We start from the raw sequence: 14684 nt of genomic DNA, 5'->3' as shown, positions 1-14684 counted from the left end.
CCATGATCTTCCTCTACCTTGTCCTCTTCTTCTTTTTGCACTTCCTGTTATTTTTGCACACAATTGTGACAATGTTTCATTACGAAAGATGCACAAAATCACCATTCTAAGATGGCACCTGTTTATACTACCTGTACTACATTTACTGTCTTTCCTTTATGTCTTGTGACTATAACTCTACCATGTTTATAAATTGGGATCAGGTAACCAAGTCCGGGCAAGGCCGAAATGTGACTGGTGTAGTGAATAAACTCTATATTCTACCTTCCCCTATGTAAGCGGTTACATCTTCTGCTGTGCATGAATACTTATATACAGTATGTATCTGCAATAAAAATATGTAAGTACATTTAAAAATTCACAAACACATCAAAATATTTTAAACATTTAAAATAAATATAGCTGGTTATCATAAATAAAAACATATATCTCTATCTATCTATCTATCTATCTATCTATCTATCTATCTATCTATCTATCTATCTATCTATCTATCTATTTTTGAATTTTTGTTTTTTAAACTAATCAAGTCAATTCAAAACAAGTTTAATTCGGCCAAAGACCATAAAAGCAAAAACCTCCAAAATTAGCACATACAATAAAATATCGTCATATAAAAATGTATCTTATGCCAACTTCATAAAGCATTTAAAAGTCTAAATACAGGTATAAAAATAAAGAATTCAGTTCTTTAGTTTGGGTATCTGTTCCTAATATTAAAAGCAGATCTTATCAAATTTTGTACAAAATGGCACAGGTCTCGGAAAGGTTAAGATTGCACGTATATAAGCCCTTCTTTGTGGGCTCTGACTTTGGAATTATGGAGGACTGGTGCTAGAAATGTACGTCTTGGGTCTAATTACAATGTACAATAAAATAAAGTGGCTTGTGCTCTGAATAGAGATACCATCACAACATCAGGGCAGCAAGTCCCTGCTCCAAAGCCCCGCTATAGGGAAGGCAAATTTAAAGTGCAACATTTCTAAATAAAGGCTTGTCAGCCAATAGTAATGAGTTGGATTCTCTACCCAGCATAGATAGGTTCTATGCTGTTTGTTGTGGAGACAGCAACATACCTAATAGCAGAAACTTTAGCCTGGGAAAGGTCCAGGTGAGCGTTTGTACAATGAGCCAGCTAGCAGTTTTTAATGAGAAATTTATGGTCATGCCAGATACAGGATATACAATACAGGATACAGGATTTGTAATATACAACAGCCGGTGAATCTGTTTTGCTTTGTCTAATGACTGAAAATCATTGACAAAAAACCTAGTAACAGCAAGTTTAGGTGTGAACCATATTTATGCCCCAAGCAAAGAGGGGGCCAGGCCAAGCGGGTCAGCCCCATTATACATGACAGATTAAATTTGGTATACTGGCTAGGCCTAAAAGCAGTCTTCAAGTAAAACTGTTTTCTGTTCTTTGCGGGGGACCAACTTTACAGTAGCCCCACAATCCAGCACAGTTTGTGCCAACTGAGATGCAGTTGCTCTTAAAAAGAACCAGCATTTCGTTAAGTGGTTTATGCTTTAACTTTCAGGCAAATCTAAAAATAGCTTCTGAATTTCTGTTGAGGGATTGAAGTCTTGCTGTCAAAAGGGATGACCAGCTCAGTGTGTTATTAAAGGGGATCCCCAAATAATTGACATTTTTTACTTTCCCTAAAATGTGGTCTCCAATTCTGAAAGTTTTCGTCCTAATATTTGGTTGCCCACAGGTCATGACAAAAGACTTGGAAATGTTAACTTGAAGATCCAGCCCCTTCTTATTATGTCAGGAAAAGATCTAATAAGATTGGGAGGACATTTGCTGAGCAGGCAATCAGTATGGCATCATCTGCGTACAGCAAAATGGGCACCAACTTATTCCCCATTTTCAGCAAGTCCTTTCCATTCTGAACCAAAAAGGCACTTATCCCGTTTATATAGTTCAAAAAAAGGAAAGGAGCCAAATGCAGCCCTGTCTAACGCCTCGCATAGACTCAATATGTGGGGAGCATTCACCTGAAGAATCGTAACGCAACTTTACTGAGAGGTTAAGATGGAGCTGTCGAATCAATGATAAAAGTTTCCACCCATCCCCCTCATTATGTCCCACAGTTTGTCACGTTTCACTAAATCAAAAGTATTCGTAGCTCTAGGAATGCCAAATGGATAGATTCATTCTTAGCCTTCATAAACTTCCCCAAAATTAATAATAGTAGGCATTGCTCTATCGTCCCTATGACAGGTCTAAAACCCAATTGCACCTCAGACATGATGTTATTTGCCACTGCCCAATCTTGCAGACGGGCAAATAAAACACAACCCAGTATTTTAGCACTGAAATCAATTAAAGAAAGTGGGCGATAACAAGACGGCTGAGACCTATCCCCCTTTTTAAGAATTGGGACCAATGTGGCAGTCAACCACATATCAGAGATCCGGCCCGAGATTGGTGATCTAAACACATTAGTTAAAATTGGCGCCTACAAAGGGATGTTAGACTTAAAAAAAGTAAATAGGGATGCCATCTTAAAACTAATCAAGAGATTTACAATTTAATAAAGATAAAAAGTTTAACAAATATTATCCACCACAAACACAATGTTATAAACATAGATATAAAAATAAATAACACACAGATACAATAAGTATGAATAAATTAAAAGAAAAACATTCTCTTAAACATAAATATTAGAATTGTTTTGAAATAAAACATTTTAAGCACAGAATGTAAGATAATAGTAAAAATAATGCTTAAACATAAAGTTTGAACCTTGAAGTATCTCAATTTCCTATTGCCACTTCATGCTGTCAAACAGTAAGGAAAGTGTTGGACTCCAGAGGAGTTAGATTACTATTCCGACTCCAGTTTAAGCAAAAATAGGGAGAGAGTTGAACTCCAAAGGGGTTAGATTTACTATTCCCATTCCAGACTAGGCAACAATAGGGAAATTGTTGGATTCCAGAGCGGTTAGATAAACTATTGCTACTCCAATTGCCCTGTATGTGGCATTTCTAGACTTCTTGTCAGCCTTTGATTTGGTTCCAAGAAATCAACTCTGGGAGAAACTGACCATAATGGACATTGATCCCAGGTTGTTAACATTAATCTAACTGTTGTATACGGGTACTTCCTCCCAGGTAAGACTTAACCAAGCAGGGTTTAGGAGCAAAAAATTATATACCAAAAGAGGGGTCACGCAAGATTTTCTCTTAGCCCCACTTTTGTTTTCCCTATATACGAATGATCTGTACCACGAAGTTAGAAAAGCCACCAATGATATCCCTACAGTAAACAGCTTCAGGGTCCCTGCCTTGCTTTACTCTCACGACTCTATATTGGTAGCAAAAAACCCTAAAGGCTTGCAAGCACGGTTAGTGGCTTTGAAAAATTACTGTAAAATACATAAATTAAAAATTAATACAGAGAAGACTAAGATAATGACTTTTAGGACAAAGCACTCAAGGAAGTATTCTTTTTTTATAAATCAAGTAAAACTGGAAGAAGTGGCATCATGTAAGTATCTAGGCGTGATTATGGATAGAACTGTAGGCTGGAAAACCTACATACAATCAACTATTGAGAAATCTGAAGCCGCCCCAAATGCCATCCTACAGTTAGCACACAAACATAATCATTGGTTCCAAAGTTTTATTGATAAAGTCTTCCAGGCAAACGTTGGAAGCCAAATTGCGTATGGAGCAGCACAATGGGAAATGGACGAGTTTAGGCAAGGAGTAGGTTGATTTGAGAGGAAGTTTTGGAAATCTCTGCTCAATCTACTATCAAGCTTTCCAACAGTAGCATTAGAATCAGATATCAGCTACTTCTCAATTGAAACCGAGTGCCATATGGCCCCCATTAAGTATGGACTAAAAAGATTGAGATCGCAAGGCACAAACCTAGTGGGTCATTTCTGGAAAGAACACTTGTCCATGAACAACAAATCATCTTATGTAATTCAATGAGAAAACTAAGCCAACACACTTAGGGCCATATTCACAAGGAACTATCGCCGAATTAACGGCACTTTATCACAGCCAAAGTCGTGATAAATGTACCTCCCCATTCACAAGCTGGTGCTAACAGCCCACAGCACCAGTTTTCCCGCAGTAGCAGCCGCAAAAAACATCGCCACAGAGGATCTCCACAACTATCGCTAATGGGATGCAGAGTGGGCGTTCCCGTGCCAAAAGCCGTTACCATACCACTCCTCACCATTCTCAACGACCAGGCAGATCTGCGATAAGAACACAAAACCGGCGATAAGGCGCGTTAGCACCAGGAAATCTAAACCTGCTCTGACCGGCAGACAGCACCACAAAAGGGAGACCAGCCCAGGGCCACATCGGAAGGGCAACAGATGCCATGGAGCCACACATCATGCGGCCCAGACACCCAAGAGGGCCACAACACCCACCAACGCCACCCTCCGGACCACCACTCCCTGGCACACCCCCCAAGACATGCCACATCAGCTTCACAAAAACATGTACAAAATATTCTGCATGATGTCGCACAATCACAACAGTTGAAATGCATGTGTCGGCACAGAAATGAGCATCACACATTCACTTTCGAAGCAACAAATAAAACTTTATTAAAATGAACACCGAAATCAAATGAAGACACATGGCGCCTCCCATTGGGACAGTCCGTAGGTCACAGCCTGCAAGACAAAAGACACGATGAGAAGGTGTGTCCTGCACACATCAAAGGACAGAGAGCGAAGGTGTGAGAGAGCAGAAGAGAGGGAGAGAGAGAGAGAGAGAGAGAGAGAAGAAGAGAGGGGGAGAGAGAGAGAGAGAAGCAGAGAGGGAGAGAGAGAGAAGAAGAAAGAGGGAGAAAGAGAGAGAGAAGAAGAGAGGGAGAGAGAGAGAAGAAGAGAGGGGTAGAGAGAGAGAGAGGAAGAGAGAGAGCTGCCCCTGCGCACCCAGGCCACACTGCTCACCTGCTGCCACCAGTGTGTTTCCAGCCCATTGCCGGCATGTAGTGCAGTCCATTAGGTCACACATCTGAGTCAGAGCGGTCACTTGAAACAGAGTCCAGATACATGACTAGCACAGTACACACACTCGCACAAGACAACAGCGCCTGCCCGCCCATGCACACCCAGGCAGAGGCATCATATAGGCACCCACTGCCGTCGGAGCATGCCCGCCCATGCACACCCAGGCCTCACTGCTCACCTTCTGCCACCGGCTTGCAGACTGGATGTCCCACCACATGCCGATGCAAGCCACAATTCCGGGGCCCGCGGACATGGCACCCTCCACACCATGCAGCCACACTCCACAGGCCACCAGGTCTCACGTGTGTTGCTGGGTCTTGAATACTCCATGGCTGAGGACATACCAGTGCACCCGGCAACATCGCAGGCTGCACACCCACTCAGTTTTGATTTGTGCAGCATTACAAACATCAATTGTGTGTCTTTTGCACACCCGATCAGACCAATGGGTGCCACTAAGTCTGTGACCCAGGAGCGAGGCCACGTGGCGGTAGGCCCGCGCTGCCCGCTGGCTCTGGCCTACACACCGGTCCAACAGGGCACACGAAACCTGAGTTGCCTGGACCGCCGGGACGGGGCATCATCGCAGGTTGCCCACCCTCTCAGCCGCTTAAGGTGCCACTGACTCAGTGCACCTAAAGTCACCATCCCGTGGCGGGGTGCCTGTGCCTGCTGCAATGCACCGGGTGCGACTAACCCTGTGCAACACCAGTCAGCACCAGGTGGTGGTCGGCCCATGCCGTACGCAGACCTGGGTTGCCACTAACCCTGTGCAACCCCAGTCAGCGCCACATGGTGGTTGGCCTGTGCCGTACGCAGGCCTGGGTTGCCACTACCCCGTGCCCTTCATGATTGGGAACCGTGGTGTCCGTCATCCAGTCACCACGGGTAGAGGAGAATGTAACGTCGTCGGCCCCTTATGTTGGCGGAGTCACATGGCCTGTGATGCTTGTGCCGGATGGGTGTGGTCTGCGTGCAAACCTGCCCTCAGGGAGTGGCTGTGACATGCTGACAACTAGACCAGGACCTGCACACCACAAGCGAGTTCGCCTGCGACGGGTAGTAATGAGGGCCCCCCCTCGGAGCGTAAGTGGAGTGGTCTGGCCTGCCGTACGCCGGACCAGCGCAGGGCTTGCCACAATGACATGTGGGCTCTGGGCGTGGTTCAGTCCATGTCTGGACAAGGAAGTGAGTGATGTGTGTGTCCCAGTTGTAGTGTTCACTGGACCCGGTACACAAAATGCAATGTAGCACCCTCTGACTGGCATTCCACAGGATGACCATCATTGACGCAAGGAAAATCACTGTCCCTACATTCATCCACACATGCATACATGACTGATAATGGACATGACACAGCAGTGCGTCAATGGATGTTTATTGCACATCCAGTGCAGTTATGCAGCCGCAGCGGTTCAGGGCAAAGCCCAGCACACTACACAATATGGGCCCGTGTAGGGCCAGCCAGAGTCCATCCAGGGATGACAAGTCCTGCTGTAGGGAAGGGTACTGTCCGCAGCCTAGTCGCTGTGTCATTGGTAACCAATCCGGAAGTGGCAGTACATGTCGCTGTCCAAGGTGAGTGCAGCGGAGTGTATAGTGGGTCAGTGGAAGGTCATGAGGCCATGTGCAGGACCAAGCAGACACAGGCCAGGTGGCGGTAATGAATGCTAGTGCCTGGTCCTTCTGACCACAGTCCAATCCCCGTCCTCATCCCCGGGTGTGAGCCCTGCCCCACCTGTGGGTGTTGCAGAACCGGCTGCCACACTGTGTGCCGCTGACACATCAGGGGCCTGAGTGGATACGCCTGCCGTACTGGGAGGCACTGACTCACCAGGGGGCGGGGATGTGGATGGTGTGGGGTAGCAGCATTCATCGGCACCACGCCTTGTGGCGGCAATGCCATGGTGTAGGTCAGTAGGGCATGATAGATCCCAGCTACATTTCGATGATGTGCAGCGGTGGCTGCCATCCTTTCCACCTCCATCCGCACCATGTCCTCCATGAGCCTCCGTATGTGTGCCAGCTCACGGCTGGTATCGCTGGAGCAACTCTGAACAGACAGCTGTTCTAATCTCCGCGTCATGACTCCGGCAATGTCAGTCAGGGCTCGTTGGTGACCATGGGGCGGACATAGACACCCAAGGATGGCGTCCAGTTTGGCAGCCATGATGCCGAAGCCCACCTGCTCAGCCGTCTCCATCTGGCACTCCAGCACACGGTGTTGGAAGGCCATGTGTTGTTCCTGGAGGTCTTGGGAGGGTGCCAGGCTGTGGGTGCCACCTGCTGGGTGGTTTGGGTGGTGGGTGGGGTCTCATCGATGTAGCTGGGCTGCCCTGAGCCTGGAGGTGAGTGGCGGATGAGGTCAATGATGTCTTGGATGGTGTGGGTGTCGATGCTGGCGTTGTCCTCCTCATCATCCGTGAAGAGTGTCTGGGACTGCTCTGCAGGAGGCTTTGACGGTGCCCCTGCGATGTGAAGGGGAGATGGTGTATTACTATGTGTCCACATGTGTGTAGACGCATGGTACAGGTTGACATTCAGACAGCATGGTATTTACATTGTGACAGTCTGTAGATCTGGGCGATGACCCAGAGTCATTGTGGGTGTGCACTGTGCTGTGCTTGATTGTGCATGTGTGCCATTGTGCCCATCTCCATCCGTTCCCCCAGTACCTGGTGGTCACTCACCCTGTTGTGGTTGTGTTGTGTCCTGTCGAGCAGTGTCCGGTCCCCCGACTCCGTGCTGATGACTGTCGACACCAGCTCCTCCATGTCATCCAGCTCCAGCTGTGGCGCTGGGCCCCCACCTCCAGTCTGCATTGCTGCCTTCTGGTCCTCCGCTTGATGTCATTCCATCGCCTCTTGACCTCGTTCATTGTCCGCTTGTGCTCTCCGACGGCATTCACCTTGTCGACGATGTCCCGCTATATTGTAGTTTTGGTGCCCAGTGACACGTTGGAGGTGATGAAGAGTTGTTGATGGTGTTCCATCACCTCCGTGACAGTGATCCTGTTCACCTGCGGACTGATTTTCGTCTTCCTTGTGTTCTTGTCCTTGCCCTTCCCTGTCCCTGTGGTCCCAGGCTGGTCGTCCAGGGTGCTTGTGGGGTTGCGCTCGTCCTCCTGCTCCGGCTGCCTCCATGGTGCTTGGGTGTAGGTCAGTTTGTGTGTGGGTGTTTTTTCTGCTTTTATGGGTCAGGTGTGTGTTGCAGGCCTAGCGCTGCTTATCGCTGATTTCCTCATCGCGCTTTGGCCCATCGCAGGTTTTTTGGTGTTGTGGTTTGTGTTTTTATCTCCATCAAGGTGGTTTTATGCAGACATTGTCCGCGGTTTCGGTAGACTATTGCTTGTAGTGAATTGCACGTTGTCACAGGGTTATTTTCCCGCGATGGGCTACGATATTGAAAGTTGCGTTACGCTACTCTTGCGGTAGTTATCACAGGTTCTTGTGAATATACCCCTTAGTTTGTCTATAACAACAAACATTAACTTGCTGAGGTGCAAGATGGTAAATGTATCATAAGCAAGCAAAGCTTAAAGCATAAACAGAAAATAGCCACCCCAAGCAATTTTCAACCGAGATGTCATATTGGACTGGTCAGTCCTTTGCCCAATGCCCAACAGTATTCTGTGCTTCTAGAAAACCAGAGGGAAAGAAGTCTGTTTGCATGAGTAAGGGGAGGCTGCCTGCTGCTGAATGCTATCAAGAACAGAAGAAACCTCAGACAAATGTTCCTGTGGGAAAAAGAGGATATGATGCACTTTGTTACTTTAGCATCTGTAAAATAAGGTCAGACATACTCAAGCGCCAAGACTTTACACAAAGAACAATGAGAGAATGCAGCAGAGAAATGTATTTATTCTGTTCAGTGATTTTTCAAGTGTTACAACAAAAGCAACTGGGTTATATCTAAAGATAAGCTGGAACATTCAGGCGAAATGTCAGGTAATATAAAAAGCTTAGCACAAATCAGAAGCGGTAGTGCTAAAGGTAGAATTATATTGTACTTTTTTATCGTATGGTTCTAAATAGGAGAGATTGTATTTTGAAATGTACCTTTGTGAAGGATTTTACATTGCACTACCATATCCTAGAGTTTTTAATGGGAGTGATTTTAATTGTTTCTTTACATGTACTTTGTGATGAATTGTGTCTAGTGGAGGTTGGCATTATTTTTCTTTGAATAAAAGGCAATTTTGTTGATACTAAAGTTGAAAACACTTTACAATAAATCTAAATCCAATTTATAGACTAGTAGGGAAAATATTAGAATATGAAAGAACTACAAATAAAATTATACATTTTAATAATTTTCTAAAAAACTATTATTTAAAAACTTAATTCATATTTTAAATGAAAACAATTCTTAGTATAGCTGTTGAAAATAATAAAGTTAAAACCTGTAAAAAAAAAATTAAAAAGTGGAATATAACTTACTTCCCTACATAAACAAAAACAGTAAACCCCTGAAATGTCAATTTCCATAAGAACTTAAAGACAAATATTATTTACAAGAAATAAAAAAAAATTACTCTTAAATACAGTACATTGAAAATACTTTTTAAATAAGTTAATTTGAAAACGCTTAACAGTAAATTAATGAATTATTCGAAAATCATAAATGGGCAATATAATATATCCTACATACAAAATATATATAATTAAATATTAATCAATTAAATATTACTAACAATTAATAAAGTAACATTTTTAAATGTAGTCCCATCTTACCCTATACTCCTAAAAACAAACTAGCCACTACTGAAACATCAATTACTTAAAAAATGGCAAGATATAAATATACTAATAACATTACATATTTGAAACAGAATATAAAACTAAATAGTTTGTTTCATAAATAATTTCCACTTACATATTTAAAATGTAAAATTAACATAAATAAACAAATATTTAATTCTTACCTTATTCCAGTACCAAACCAACAACCTAATAAGCAATGTAATATAAATTATGAATAAAACATTAAATCTACATACCTAACATAAGTATTTAACAAAACAATTGACATCATTATGAAGAAATAGAAAATATTTTAATTAACAGTTAAATTAAATAATTATAATTTATTTACTCTTCACCCTATTCACCTACACACTAAACAACCTGCTACAGTATCAATTATTGAACTTAAAATAAATGTACATATTAAATGATTAAAACGAAAATCTTGATCCCCTTCCAGGCAGGGTTCAGAGCGAAAACCAGTGCCATAGATCAAGTCTTACGGCTCATCATAATTATTTGGAAATACACTAAGCTGAGAGATACACACCTATATATAGCTTTTGTTTACCTTAGAGCTGCCTTCGATGTAGTTCCAAGGGGGCTGTTAGGGGCCTTGATCAAAAGGTTGGGGTTCCCGAAGCACTGCTGGTCCTGTTAATAAGGCTTATTCAAGAACATTATGCCAAGTTCAATGGGGTTGCAAGGGGCAACCAATTGACTGAATCCCGTAGAGAGGTGAGACATGGGTGCATCTTAGCCCCCACTCTTTTCTCACTCTTCGAATTTACATCATTGGGTCCCTACTCCAAGGCAACATAGATGCCCCTAGGTTAGATGGGACCTGCGTGCCAGCTCTCCTGTTTGCATACAAAACCTTGCTAATCTCACAAACTGCCATGGGTCTGAAACAATTATTAAAGAACTTTCAAAATTTCCGTTCTTTCAAGTGGTTAGCGATAAATACATCAGAAACTAAAAACTTGGCAATTAGACCTCATAAGTCCTTTAGAGGTGACATATATTTGGACAAGGAGAAACTAGAACGTGTCTCCACCTTTGAATATTTGGGAATCATGCTGGATAGCAAGGTCTCATGGGCACTGAATCTCCAAAAGTGGAGGGGCGTCCTCCACCATCAAGCAGTGGTTATTCACAAAAGACATCAGGCATCTTTCACAAGAGAAATACTCCCTACTATGGGAGTGTAAACCCTTACAGTACAACCTGTGGCACTTTATGGTGCCGAAATGTGGGGTCATGCCAATTGTGTGATCCTGACCCTAAGTGAGAATAGGTTTGTTTGGTCTCTGCTGCATCTACTAAGAATACCACCCTGATTCCCATGTTTTTATTACATAGTCCTTAAAAAGGGGGATTGCATCGCCAGAAGAGTTTTTGTCTGTCAAAGTCTTAAAATGTTATGAGTCAGTTTTGAACACACCACAATAACAGAAGGCAAAAAGTTTATACCTGAGGTTTCGCTATGGCATATTAGAAATAAGCTCTTTCACATCTAAGTGGTCTGAAGGAAGCCACAGATAACTTATTGAGATATGCCCAATGTGTTCCTTACCTTGTAAGGAGAACATTGGTCATGTGCTCTTCTTCTGCAAGGCCTATGTAACGTCAAGAACAAAGTGGATCAGATCCTCATGTATCAGGCTAAGATTTAGACGCCATAACGAAGCTTTAACAGCCTTGAAGAGTGACACATCAATCAACATTTTGCTTTTTGAGCAGGTTCTTGTTTGTGGTGGGGATACTGAGGGAAAGCAAGGACCTGAAGTTTTAAGTCATATTTCAGTGGGCATCCATGTTTTAACAAGCTTTTATTTGCTTTTGAAACTGTATATTGGTTTTAATAATCATATAGTTCTTAACTTTCTTTGATAAATAGACCAATAGAGGTATGTACCTGTGTCTTACTAAGCTCACCATTAGAACGTTTGAACAAAAACACTCTATAATTGTCTGAAAAATCAGTTTTCTTTAGAGGGCTAAAGGACTTTATTGTGATTTTAACTGTTTAATATCATGCATTAGTGGGCCTTGTTAGCCACTTGAAGGTACTAGTGTCTCCACTTCCATAGTTTTAGTGTTGTAGAGCTGCAGGTCATATGACCCCCTGTTATTATGGTGAAATTGTGTGTATTTATTTATGAAGGTCTTAACTATTGTGAAATTGGATTACTGTTTTCTTTTTTATATTCTTTTTTTATGGATGAAATTCCGAATAAACATTTTGCCTGCGAGATGTAAATGTTAAAATTTAAAACTTTAACTGAAAAAAATAATAAAATACATACTAACTATATTACCAAATTAAATTAATATATTAATCAACATATGTTAAAATATTCTAAAAACAATGGGCCCTATTACGATGTTGGTCGGACGAGCGTCCGACCGACACCTTGGAATGGAATCCGCCTGACTCTTTGTCTGGATTTCCACCTGCAGTATTAGGATGCGACCGCCGTATGGGGATTTGGAAGCATACATTTTTTCCTATTGCAGCTTGTGCAGTGGCCAGAAAAGGCTGCAGCATAAGCTGCAATAGAAGAATTGATGTTTTCAAACATCCCTGCAATGTGTGGCAGGCACCATGCATTGCCTGCCACAAGGTGCAGAGCTGTTTAGGGGGTACCACAGGTGCCCCCCAGGCTCTATAGAGGAGGGCCAGGGGGAAAAGGGGATCTGCCAGGGGCCCCCAAAGTCACTTTCCGCCTGCCTTTTCATGGTGGGCAGACTGCCATGAAAGGACAGGCAGAAAGTGACATTGTTATGCCGTCGGAGGAGCCGAGGATGGCTCCGCTGCCATTTTGGGATTACAATTCCGCCCACCGCCCCAACGGGCTCCGTAAGCCCATTCAGAAATGGAGCAGAATTCCCCCACGGGTTTCCCTCCGACCGCGAGTATCATAATATGGAGCAGTCGGATGGCTTTCCATCCGACATCATAATGAGGGCCTATATTATTTCCAACTATATATAAGTAAACTGTCTTGAAAATGACATTTTGTGACACAATATTTTTATTTTAATGATATCCTTGACACAATATTAAGGAAATATGATATTTGCAACTCGATAGTTTGTCCAATCACCGTGCTACAGCTTACTGAATGTCTTCAGCCTACCATTATCACTTTACATTTCATTTTTAAGGCTTCATATACTTTTATTCTCTGGCTGTAAAGCAGAAGTAATCTTACCAAACCATGACACATTACCTTGCAAAATGGTGTAGATCTTGTTGTGTATACCTTGATGAGTTACTCTTTGTGTTTTAGGCTGTGTCAAGGTCATAGTACTGCATTAGTGCTCCTGTTTTATTGTATTCTTTTCCACGAGGAGCCCAAACCTTCTTCATTCTCACCTGGAGTTCTGTCTTGAAGCAGGAATAGTATATTTCGATGCTAGACAAGATCCAGGACGTGGGGGCACCTCTTGGGGATCAGGCCTCACTCAAACAGAGGGCAGCAGCAGGGCTCAGGGCAGGCCAATTAGTTCTGGTCAGCTGGACAGTTACAGGGAAGGCCTCTGGAAGCTTGTCGGGTCCCTGTAGTTCAAACAGTGAATTTGCCAACTGATCCTTGGAGTCACCTCCCCCCACAGTGCTTCCTCGTCTGGACCATCTCTTTAACATTAGCCCAGGCCTCGAAAAATCAAAAAATGTTACTAGACCTGCAAGTGGAGTAACTAGAATAATCTACCCAACCTAACTGTAATGTACTTTACCCATGAACTGGTCTCAAATTGTGTGATGATTGGCAAATATTTTTTTGTTACAGAATCGTCTTTTTCTTTATTTTCACATATGATTGCACCTTCAAATATGTCAGTTCAGCATTTCTGCTTTACAAAGCAAAAATTGTTTTGTTTGATTAAATAAACTAAACGTTTGCTCTATGTCTAATAAGAATATAGCCCATATATAGCTACACATGATCCCTGACTTGCCTCTCCGTTTACTGATAGCACTGCCATCAGGGTAGGGGCAGGAGTGTTCAGTTCAAGTTTAAACGCTCACTTTTAATAAATGTATTGCTCACGCATGCGTGGTGGTGGTATTGGTATTGGTGGTTGTATTGGTGGTGGTGGTGGTATTGGTATTGGTGGGGGTGGGGGTGGTATTGGTGGTGGTGGTGGTATTGGTATTGGTCGTGGTGGTATTGATGATGGTGGTATTGGTGGTGGTGGTTGTGGTATTGGTGGTGGTGGTATGGGTGTTGGTATTGGTATTGGTGGTGGTATTGGCGGTGGTATTCATGGTGGTGGTTTTGGTGGTGGTTGTGGTATTGGTGGTTGTGATGGTATTGATGGTGGTGATATTGGTGGTGGTGGTATTGAAGGGGGGTGGTGGTATTGGTGGTGGTGGTGATCTGAGCAATCAACACTAACCAAGCTCTCCAACACCTTTCACTCTGTGATTACACTGTCGTGGCTCAGGAGGAAGAGTGGGAGAGGGGAGGCTATATCCTGCCCTCTCCGTGATTTGAGAGTGCAGTGTGGCATTGCATAATGTCATTGCTATCTTCGGCCTTATAAAAACACTCCAGCTGTAGTAGGGCCGCGGCTTCACCTCCTAGTGCAGGGCGGGCTGTACTTTATGGCAGGCATGGGGGGAGGGTGGGATGGTCTCTGCTGTAGCTCCTGCCTCGTACAGTGCCCCTGCTATTACTAGTGAGCGAGAAGCGCTGAGGTGGTGGTATTGGTGGTGGTGGTATTGGCATTGGTGGTGGTGGTGGTGGTGGTATGGGTGGTGGTGGTATTGGTGGTGGTGGCAGTGGTGATGGTGGTGGTGGTATTAGTGGTGCCACTGGAGTCAAGCTAGCCTGGCTGATGAAGGGTAATACCCAGAAATCGGTCCCAGGATACTTGTTTCCGGTCCAGCGAGGACCTGGCTTGGCAGTTCGGTCTGGACTGTTCCCATGAG

The 14684-nt window shown here is 43.7% G+C and overlaps 1 protein-coding gene across 3 annotated transcripts in view; it reads left to right on the top strand.

Moving 5' to 3' along the window:
• FLT3 (fms related receptor tyrosine kinase 3) overlaps window positions 1-14684 on the top strand; it is a 581742-nt gene that overhangs the window by 361138 nt on the left and 205920 nt on the right. The window lies entirely within an intron of this gene.

The sequence above is a fragment of the Triturus cristatus genome, chromosome 8 (genome assembly GCF_964204655.1).
Source record: "Triturus cristatus chromosome 8, aTriCri1.1, whole genome shotgun sequence".
NCBI classification, from domain to species: domain Eukaryota; kingdom Metazoa; phylum Chordata; class Amphibia; order Caudata; family Salamandridae; genus Triturus; species Triturus cristatus.
Note: the sequence above shows the minus strand (reverse complement) of the source record. Positions and strands in the feature narration are given on the sequence as shown.